Raw genomic sequence first — 10618 nt, 5'->3', positions numbered from 1 at the left:
CATACAAAGAATTAGGACAACCCTGAAAATGTTTTATTTATATTTATTTATTTCTTAAGAAAATGTCACTACATGATTAAAGTCGTAATCATACGAGAATGAAGTCATATATTTTTGAGGAAAAAAGTTATTTTCAAGATAAAAGCCAAATATTTTCGTGATTAAAATCGTATTAAATTAATAAGGTTGTACGTTTTTCAGAAAACATTGCAGCCCTAAGGGGGGGCACAAGCCAGTGCAAACTGTAGGCCGGGCCCAAGCCCGGATAAATGCAGAGGGTTGCGCCAGGAAGGGCATCTGGCTTAAAACTTTGCCAAACAAATATCAGAATCAGAATCATCTTTATTTGCCAAGTATGTCCAAAAAACAAACAAGTAATTTGTTTCCAGTAATTGGAGCCGCTGTCGTACGACAACAGACAGTCAATTGACAGAGAACACTTTTGAGACATAAAGACATTGACAAAAAACAGGAAGTACATCCTCTGCTGGACTTTTTGAGGATGGAGTTGATGTTGATCGCCCACTTCAGGTCCTGAGAGACTGTAATTCCCAGGAACTTGAAGGTCTCGACGGTTGACACAAGGCAGCTGGACAACGTGAGGGGCAGCTGTGGCGAAGGATGCCTCCTGAAGTCTACGATCATCTCTATAGTCTTGAGCGTGTTCAGCTCCAGGTTGTGTCGGCCGCACCGCAGCTCCAGCTTCCTGTCGATATGCAGACTCGTCGCCGTCCTTGATGAGGCCGATGACTGTGGTGTCATCTGCAAACTTGAGGAGTTTGCCAGCCGGGTGGGTTGAGGTGCAGTCGTTCCTGTAGAGAGAGAAGAGCAGCGGAGAGAGGACACAACCTTGGGGCGCCCCAGTGCTGATGCTGCGTGCGAATGAGGTGGTTTCTCCCAGCCTCACCTGCTGTGTCCTGCCCGTCAGGAAGTGTCCTTTTCAAATCTGCAGTAGAAGGTATTCAAGTCGTTGGCTCGTGTGCTATTGAGCTATGAGCGTTCAACCAAAGAATTCCATACCGGATCAGTCGTGGCCCGGGTTAACAACGTCCTCAGATTGTAATGGACATGTTAGTGAAGGATATAGGGGTGATGAAGAAGTGGTGGGTAAGTATGGCATGCAGGAAAGGGACTTGGAGGGACAGATGGTGGTCGACTTTGCAACAAGGATGCAAATGGCTGTAGTGAACACTTTTTTTCCAAGAAGAGGCATGAACATAGGGTGACCTACAAGAGCGGAGGTAGAAGGACCCAGATGGATTACATCTTGTGCAGATGATGTCATCTGAAGGAGGTTACTGACTGTAAGGTAGTGGTAGGGGAGAGTGTGGCTTGACAGCATAGGATGGCGGTGTGTAAGATGACTCTTGGTGGTGGGGAGGAAGATTAGGCAGACAAAAGCAGAGCAGAGAACCATGTGGAGGAAGCTGAGACAGGACGAGTGTTGTGCAGCTTTTCGGGAAGAGGTGAGACAGGTTCTCGGTGGACAGGAGGAGCTTCCAGAAGACTGGACCACTGCAGGACACTGGTGTATCTTCTGGCAGGAAAGGAGAGAAGGAGAATTGGTGGTGGAACCGCACAGTACAGGAAATCATACAAGGAAAAAGGTTGGCTCAGAAGTGGGACACTGAGTGGACCGAGGAGAGGCGAAAGGAATACATTGAGATGCGACATAGGGCAAAGGTAGAAGTGGCAAAGGCCAAACAAGAGGCGTATGATGACAGGTATGCCAGGTTGGACACTAAAGAAGGAGAAAATTATCTATACAGCTTGGCCAGCCAGAGGGATAGAGATGGAAATAATGTGCAGCAGGTTAGGGTGATTAAGGATAAAGATAGAAATATGATGACTGGTGTCAGTAGTGTGCTGGATAGATAGAATCATTCATCAACTTTGAGGAGTTGATGAATGAGAAAAATGAGAGAGAAGGGAGAGTAGAAGAGGCACGTATGATGGACCAGGAAGTGGCAATGATTAGTCAGGGGGAAGTTAGAAAGGAATTAAAGAGGATGTAAAATGGAAAGGCAGTTGGTCCTGATGACATTCCTGGGGAGGTATGGAAGCATCTAGGACAGTTGGCTGTGGAGTTTTTGACCAGCTTGTTCAATAGAATTCTAGCGTGTGAGAAGATGCCTGAGGAATGGAGGAAAAGTGTACTGGTGCCCATTTTTAAGAACAAGGGTGATGTGCAGAGCTGTGGAAACTATATAGGGATAAAGTTAATGAGCCACGCAATGATGTTATGGGAAAGAGTAGTGGAGGCTAGACTCAGGACAGAAGTGAGTATTTGCGAGCAACAGTATGGTTTCATGCCTCGAAAGAGTAACACGGATGCATTATTTGCCTTGAGGATGTTGATGGAAAAGTACAGAGAAGGTCAGAAGGAGCTACATTGTGTGCTTTGTAGATTTCGAGAAAGCCTATGACAGAATACCCAGAGAGGAACTGTGGTACTGCATGCAGATGTCTGGAGTGGCAGAGAAGTATGTGAGAATAATACAGGACATGTACGAGGGCAGCAGAACAGCGGTGAGGTGTGCTGTAGGTGTGACAGACGAATTTAAGGTGGACGTGGGACTGCATCAGGGATCAGCCCTGAGCCCCTTCCTTTTTGCAGTGGTGATGGATAGGCTGACAGATGAGGTTAGACTGGAATCCCCGTGGACCAGGATGTTTGCAGATGAGATTGTGATCTGCAGTGAAAGCAGGGAGCAGCTGGAGGAACGGTTAGAAAGATGGAGGCATGCACCGGAAAGCAGAGGAATGAAGATTAGCCGAAGTAAGACAGAATAAATGTGCATGAATGAGAGGGGTGGTGGGGGGAGAGTGAGGCTACAGGGAGAAGAGATAGCAAGGGTGGAGGACTTCAAATACTTGGGGTCCACCGTCCAGAGCAATGGTGAGTGTGGTCAGGAAGTGAAGAAACGCGCCAAAGCAGGTTGGAACAGGTGGAGGAAGGTGTCAGGTGTGTTATGTGACAGAAGAGTCTCTGCTAGGATGAAGGGCAAAGTATATAAGACAGTGGTGAGGCCACCAGCCATGATGTACGGATTAGAGACAGTGACACTGAAGAGACAACAGGAAGCAGAGCTGGAGGTGGCGGAAATGAAGATGTTGAGGTTCTCTCTCGGAGTGACCAGGTTGGATAGGATTAGAAATGAGCTCATCAGAGGAACGGCCGAGGTTTGATGTTTTGGAGACAAAAGTTAGAGAGAGCAGACTTCGATGGTTTGGACACGCCCAGAGGAGAAATAGTGAGTATATTGGTAGAAGGATGACGAGGATGGAGCTGCCAGGCAAGAGAACGAGAGGAAGACCAAAGAGAAGGTGGATGGATGTCGTGAGGGAAGACATGAGGGCAGTTGGTGTTCGAGAGGAGGATGCAGAAGATAGGCTTACATGGAAAAGGATGACGCGCTGTGGCGACCCCTAAAGGGACAAGTCCAAAGGAAAAGAAGAAGTATGTTTTTCAGAAAACAAGGAATATATTTTCAAGATATTTTCTTGATATAGTTTTTATATTTTCGTCATTAAAGTCGTTATATTACAAGGAAAAAGCAGTACATTTTTTAGGCTAAAATTTTTTAAAAGGAGAAAGCTGGATATTACCGTGAAAAAAGAAAGAAAACACAATCTCGGATATTATGAAAATAAACTCACATATTTTGGTGAATACGTTTTTTTGTTTGTTTTATCAACCTTGTAATATGACAGAAATAAAGCTTAGGTGATTAAAGTCATATACTGTACTATATACATTATACATATGTACAGTTTTTAATTTCTTCATAAATTGGTCATAAAATGTAGTCTGATCTTCATCTAAAGAGCTAGTCACACAGATATGGTTCATGTTTACAAGATAAAAGTCCTATTTTGTAAAATAATAGTCATATATATTTTAGATTGAAGTCGCAATTTTTGAGAGTGGAGTTATGTGTATAGTGTGTATTTTTAGGGGAATAAAAAGCCACGTTTATTCAATTAAAGTCATAATATTACCAGAATAAAGGTGTGTATTTTTAGATAAAAGCCATATGTATGTATATATATATATATATATATATATATATATATTTTATGAAATTCATAATATTACAACAATAAGTCGTATATTTTCATTCGCCCCAAGTGCGAGTTAATAAAAAGCAAAAGTTGAATGAAAAAATAATAATAATCAAATTCCAATGCTGTTGTAGCAGTAACAGCGTATAAGAAGTTGGGCATAATGCACATTTCGTGCAAGCATGTGCACTCCAATTGAGTGACCTCATTGCATTTTCCCCGCACAGAAGACAAGACAGCTGGTAAAACCCAAGGACGAGAACGAATGATGAATGACAAACAGGTTGGCTCTTGACTGAAATATGGAGAGTCCGATACCAGCCTTCCCGATATGATGCCGTGGTTCTCAAACTCTTGGGCGGCGTAAACAGGGGCTGCTGGTCGGCGAGATGCACGCTGTTTTTCTGCAGCTGGTCAGATCCTTTTCCCTTTTCTCTCTCCCCCCACATCGGGCTTTTGTATCTTTACATGTTTCTACATATTCCATCGACTCTCATGACTGTGATTTAATAACCACTGAGAACTTTAGTAGACGGCGGTACGGCGGCAGTAAACTCCGCTCACTTGAGAGTAAGCAGCAGAACAATTCTTCCCAAAAGAAGAAAAAAAAAAAAAAAAAAGCTTCGAGCTGTTAAATGCCACTCCCAGTTGACGTTTTTCTGTCATTAAAAATAAAACAAAGAATTACACCCTGTTTATTTAACAACCACATAAGTCAACTAGATTAATGCTAACACATGATGGGAAACGGCAAAAATGAGCTAAAGAATAGCATCTATGTGGTAGTTTTACAATGCTTTTAGCAACAGATATTTGGACTCGACCGTCAACAGCAACGCATGTAGACAGACAATATCACAATATTGACAGGAATATATTCTTTATCCTCTGCAAAAAAGAAATGACTGCAGGTTACTGAGTCACGTCCCGTAGTTGTGAAACTGTTTTTCGTTGGTGTTGCATGACTGTATTATACTGCCCCCGGTGGCCAAGTCACACACACCAGAAGGAGCCTCAATGAATGAGTTATGATGCAGTTTATTACTTTAAGGTTTTTATAAAGTACAATAATATAGAGGGTTATTTTCATGATTAAAACCACTTTACAAATGGTTTTGTTATTTTTGTGCGAGGCTGGAACGAAGCAATGCCATTTCCTTTCATTTCAATGGGGAAAGATGATTTGAGTTACAAGCGTAGTATAAAAGACATTTTGACATTCCATGTAACTACTCAGTCATATATTCTTTATCATCTGAGAGGAGCTGACACGTCTGTACAGTACAAAAGGTCACGTGTCGTCTGTCAGTCAGCAGCACAATTGCCATTCAATTGAAGCAAGGTGTGACAAAAACGGTTTAATTCCTTTTTATAATTCAATTTATACATGTCATTTCTGTATGTTTTGATTGAAAACAATATTGTCGAGTGTTATTTTAAAAACACTAATTAAAAACACCTTACAAATGTTTGTGTTGTTTTTTTGGGGGAGGCTGAAACGGATTAATGGCATTTCCATTCACTTCAATGGGGAAAGACGATTGGACGGAAAGCGATTTGTCCGACTGGTCGACCGACCCCAGCGAACCAGCGCACTTTGTGCCCGCTGCCCGATGGAAAGCGAAAGCTCCAGTACGTGCGTGCAAGTTGAGTTTGTGGTCTCTTCTCGTCCTCCTCCAGATGAGTGCACTGGAGAGGCAGCTGTTGGACGAGAGACAGACATCTGGGCTTCCAGTGGGCTCCCCTCAAGATCAACTTCACGCACATGATCACAGTCATCCTGGGCCTGTTTGGCACCATCCTGTACAGATCTCGCTATGTCATTCTGGTGAAGGTTTTTGTCCCGATTTTGTTATTTTGTATGTCATGGATTTGCCCATGGCGTTGTAACCCGAAAATTGTACCGTAAGCTTTTAGTTTCGTACTACTTTCGTACAGATTCCGTTGCCTGAGCATCCATTTTAGCCGTTTCTCCTGAAGACCGACAGCTTTAACGAAATGATTGTGCCGCTGCTGTTGTTGTGTTGGTCTTTGTTCAGTACCTGCTGTGGACGCTGCTGTGGCTCGGCTGGAATGTCTTCGTTTGCTGTCTCTGCTTGGGCTCGGGAGGGCTTTCAAAGGTGAGCCTAATGGTCACACAAGGTGCGTCGTAATTAAAGAGCGCTGGAGCCTGTCACGTACGTGGTTAGGGCGAGGGCGAGTAACACAAGGTAAGAACATGGTGGACCCAATTGCAGGGAAGCAGGGAGGCAAGGCAGGAGTGTGGGAGTCTCAAAATAATATTTAATCTTAGAAAAGGGAAAACTGAACAAAGTCCCACAACAGATACCAATCAAATCAAAGTAACAAAGAAACACTCGAATATCTAAAACTGGAAACAAACTATGACCTGTGAGTAAGACGTGGAATAGAAAGGGAGAATGACACCTGACAATAACATACCACAATGATAAAGACAACTGACGACTATGACATGGCAGAGACATGTGACAACGACAATGAACCGACAAGAACTGAAAGAAACCAGGGAACTAAATGCAAACAGATAGACGAGACAACGAGGAACACCTGGACAAGACACGAGTGGCTGGAGAGAGCTGATTGGTAGACACAAAGCAGACGAGAACAGGTGGACACAACAACTTAATGAGCACACGACAAACATGGAACACAGGAAAACATGGAACAAAACTAAACACAACCCAAACCAAAACACAGACCATGACAGTACCCCCCCTCTAAAGGAACGGATCCCAGACGTTCCCCAAACAACAACCAAAAAGTCACCAACCCAGGGTGGGCGGAAGGGGGCCTGGAGGAGGGTACAGAGTCCACCCCTCAGGTCAGTCTGGTGGCCATCCAGGCCACCCAGGGTGAGGTGCTTGGCTAAGCGGTTCAGGAGGTCGTCCAGGTCGCCAAGCACCAGGGTCTTTACAGGGCCATTCAGGCGGACGGCCACGGTGCCGAAGCCAATGGTAATGCAGGGGCCAGGCAATAGGGTCGGGTGGCGGCCGCTGGACAAGCGCCGCCGGAGCGGGGTCGGGTGGCGGCCGCTGGACGAGCGCCGCCGGAGCGGGGTCGGGTGGCGGCCGCTGGACGAGCGCCGCCGGAGCGTGAACCTGGCGCAGCTGCCGAGGAGCAGGAGCGGGAGCCTGCCGAGGAGCAGGAGCGGGAGCCTGCCGAGGAGCAGGAGCGGGAGCCTGCCGAGGAGCGGGAGCCTGCCGAGGAGCGGGAGCCTGCCGAGGAGCAGGAACGGGAGCCTGCCGAGGAGCAGGAACGGGAGCCTGCCGAGGAGCAGGAACGGGAGCCTGCCGAGGAGCAGGAACGGGAGCCTGCCGCAGCTGCCAAGGAGCAGGAACGGGAGCCTGCCGCAGCTGCCGAGGAGCAGGAACGGGAGCCTGCCGCAGCTGGAGAGGAGCAGGAACGGGGCCTGCAGTCGCTTCCTCAGCCTGCCGCCATTGAGGTTTGGGAGTAGAGGGTACGGGAGTGGAAGAGTGCACAAGGTCTCGGGAAGGTGAACTAGGAAAAATGGCTGGTACTGAACATGGTGGCTTGGGGGCAGGTTTGACTGGACGTGACTTAATTGGAGCCGTGGAACAACGTGTGGGAACAGGTCAAAAATTAAGTGACTTGTGAACAGGGAAAAAACGAGGGGGCAAAATTTGACCTTTACTTGGGCTCCTCCGTTGGCCACCACGCGGCGGTCCCGGGTAGATGGCCAAACGGGTGCCCAAGAAAAGGTCAGAGGGACAGGTTTTGGACTCACTGGGGTTGGAAACGGGGAGACGTGACAAAAACTGACGAGGACGGGATAAAGTAGGGAAGGAACCAGAAAAATCTAAGTCTGTGTCAGAGTCAGAATCAGACAGAAGGTTAACTAAATCGGGGCCATCTTCACAATCAGAAAAATCAGAATCTAAAGAAACATGTGGATGTAAAATAGTAGAGCATGGTGAATAACTAGGACAAGTGGGGGGACCCGAAGAAAAGGACAGAAAAGACTGAACGATGGGGCTTACTGGAGGAGGGTAGGTATGGATGGCAGGCTGAGGACGGTGGGAGGCAGTTTGGTGGTGTCCAGGGTGACACCATCTTCTTCCCGCTGGGTCCCGTTCTGGTCGGTTCATTCTGTCACGTACGTGGTTAGGGCGAGGGCGAGTAACACAAGGTAAGAACATGGTGGACCCAATTGCAGGGAAGCAGGGAGGCAAGGCAGGAGTGCGGGAGTCTCAAAATAATATTTAATCTTAGAAAAGGGAAAACTGAACAAAGTCCCACAACAGATACCAATCAAATCAAAGTAACAAAGAAACACTCGAATGTCTAAAACTGGAAACAAACTATGACCTGTGAGTAAGACGTGGAATAGAAAGGGAGAATGACACCTGACAATAACATACCACAATGATAAAGACAACTGACGACTATGACATGGCAGAGACATGTGACAACGACAATGAACCGACAAGAACTGAAAGAAACCAGGGAACTAAATGCAAACAGATAGACGAGACAACGAGGAACACCTGGACAAGACACGAGTGGCTGGAGAGAGCTGATTGGTCGACACAAAGCAGACGAGAACAGGTGGACACAACAACTTAATGAGCACACGACAAACATGGAACACAGGAAAACATGGAACAAAACTAAACACAACCCAAACCAAAACACAGACCATGACAGAGCCACGGGCACACACAGATGTGTTCGCACAAACTCACGCACAGACTGTAATAACATGCGCTTTGATTTTTTTTTCTATTCCCAGTTAAAACAAATGGACTCCCGCTTGTCATGGTCAACAATTATCCTCAAATATTATCATATGTCACTGCAGGAGAGTAACATTTCGTCCCCGGGAGTGTCGTCGCACGGCTCCTGGTGGAAGGATAACGGGCCGGGCTGTGTGACGAGCCACCGAATGGCAGGATCAGCGGAACCCAAAGCTGGCCACTGTGCTGAGCTGCTGGCACGAGTACCAGTACATCGAAGTCCTGCACGCCATCATCCAGCTCATCATATCAACGAGGGAACTAAATTGACGGTTTTGCGCATTTGGTAGCTCTGATGTTTTTGAGCATGAAACACTGGGGAGAGTCCCGTTCGTGCAAAATTAAATTTGAAGTCACGGAATTGAACGTGTAAGTGGTAGAGGTGGCGAACCAACAATTATTATGAGTTACTGGAACACACAGAACGCCCTGCTCTGGGAATAGCCAACACCAATTCCCACACTGCGCTGAAAGGATCCAGACACAAGGAAATGCGAAAGGAGGTTTGTCATCGGCGATATTGCTTGACTCCTTCTTGTAAGTGGCTCCGAGTCAGCCGTTGGATCATTCAGAAGCTCTAAAATTGAACAGTTTAGTTGATCACATGATGCCATAATTTTGGTTTCTGGCATTCAAAAATGTTTACACGAACGAAAAGATCATCAATCATCATCCTTAGATTTCCTTACAGTGCATCTGGAAAGTGTTCACAGCCCTTTTTCCACATTTTGTTATTACAGTCTTATTCCAACATGGATTCCCTTCCTTCAAGATTTTACATACAACAGTCAATTATGACCATGTTTTTTTTCTAATGCATAACAAAATAAGTAATCACATCTACATAAGTATTTACAAAAACCATGCATGCAACCATTAAATGTGCTGGTCTCAATCTCCACAGCTGCCAGCATTTGTTTATGCCTGCTACGTGGTCAGCGCTTTCTCCATTGAAGAGAACGCCTGTTCACCCCCTCTATTTTAGTTAATACTATTGGTGAGTTTCACCACCCATCCAAACCTCCGCCATTTTTATGCTAGTGTAAACAGCCGTGGCACGAAACAACAAGTCAGTCCTTGTGTTTCACATACCGTACAGTTCTGTTTACTGCAATCTCCTGACTGAAGTGCACATTTCTGTGTCTTTCAGATTATAAATAAGGACAAGACGCTTCAAAACACCCTGAGTATCACCAGCACAATATCTCACATGGCAATATGTCAAGAGATACGGTTAAAATGACGCGGTTCACAGATGGTTGATGAGACACAAGCAAGGAATGATTTGAGTGTATAACGTGTCAATCCAGTGGCTTCGCTTTGTTTTTTATTCATTATTTTTGGTACACTGTATTTTTAAAAATGCAAAATTACACACACACACACACACACACACAAACTCCTGAATGCAAGGATATTTCTTCAGTTGTTTGTCCAGATAATACAGTGGTGCCTTGAGATAAGAGGGGCCCGACTTACGAGTTTGACATTTGAACACAAATGGTGAAGCAACATATAATACAACAATACTCAACAGGCATAGTCTTTATCCGCTGCGAAAAACAAACAATATTATTGCACCTTAATATTATTATTACACCATACTGAGTCACTGATAGTGGCAACTTTTCTTTGTTTGTATTTGTTAAGACTGTATTAGACTGCCTCCCGGTATCCAAGGCGGGAACACAAACTGATTAATTCTTTTCATATATGTTTTTAAACAGTATACAGCATTATAGCATGCTATTTTCCCTATTGAAAAAACTAATATTTGT

At 45.3% G+C, this 10618-nt stretch overlaps 1 pseudogene; it reads left to right on the top strand.

Moving 5' to 3' along the window:
- Nucleotides 1–5592: 5592 nt before the first annotated feature.
- Nucleotides 5593–9825, top strand: LOC133407298 (sodium/potassium-transporting ATPase subunit beta-1-interacting protein 3-like; annotated as a pseudogene).
- The last annotated feature ends 793 nt before the right edge of the window (nucleotides 9826–10618 follow it).

This window comes from Phycodurus eques, chromosome 1, assembly GCF_024500275.1.
Source record: "Phycodurus eques isolate BA_2022a chromosome 1, UOR_Pequ_1.1, whole genome shotgun sequence".
Classification (NCBI taxonomy): Eukaryota; Metazoa; Chordata; class Actinopteri; order Syngnathiformes; family Syngnathidae; genus Phycodurus; species Phycodurus eques.
Note: the sequence above shows the minus strand (reverse complement) of the source record. Positions and strands in the feature narration are given on the sequence as shown.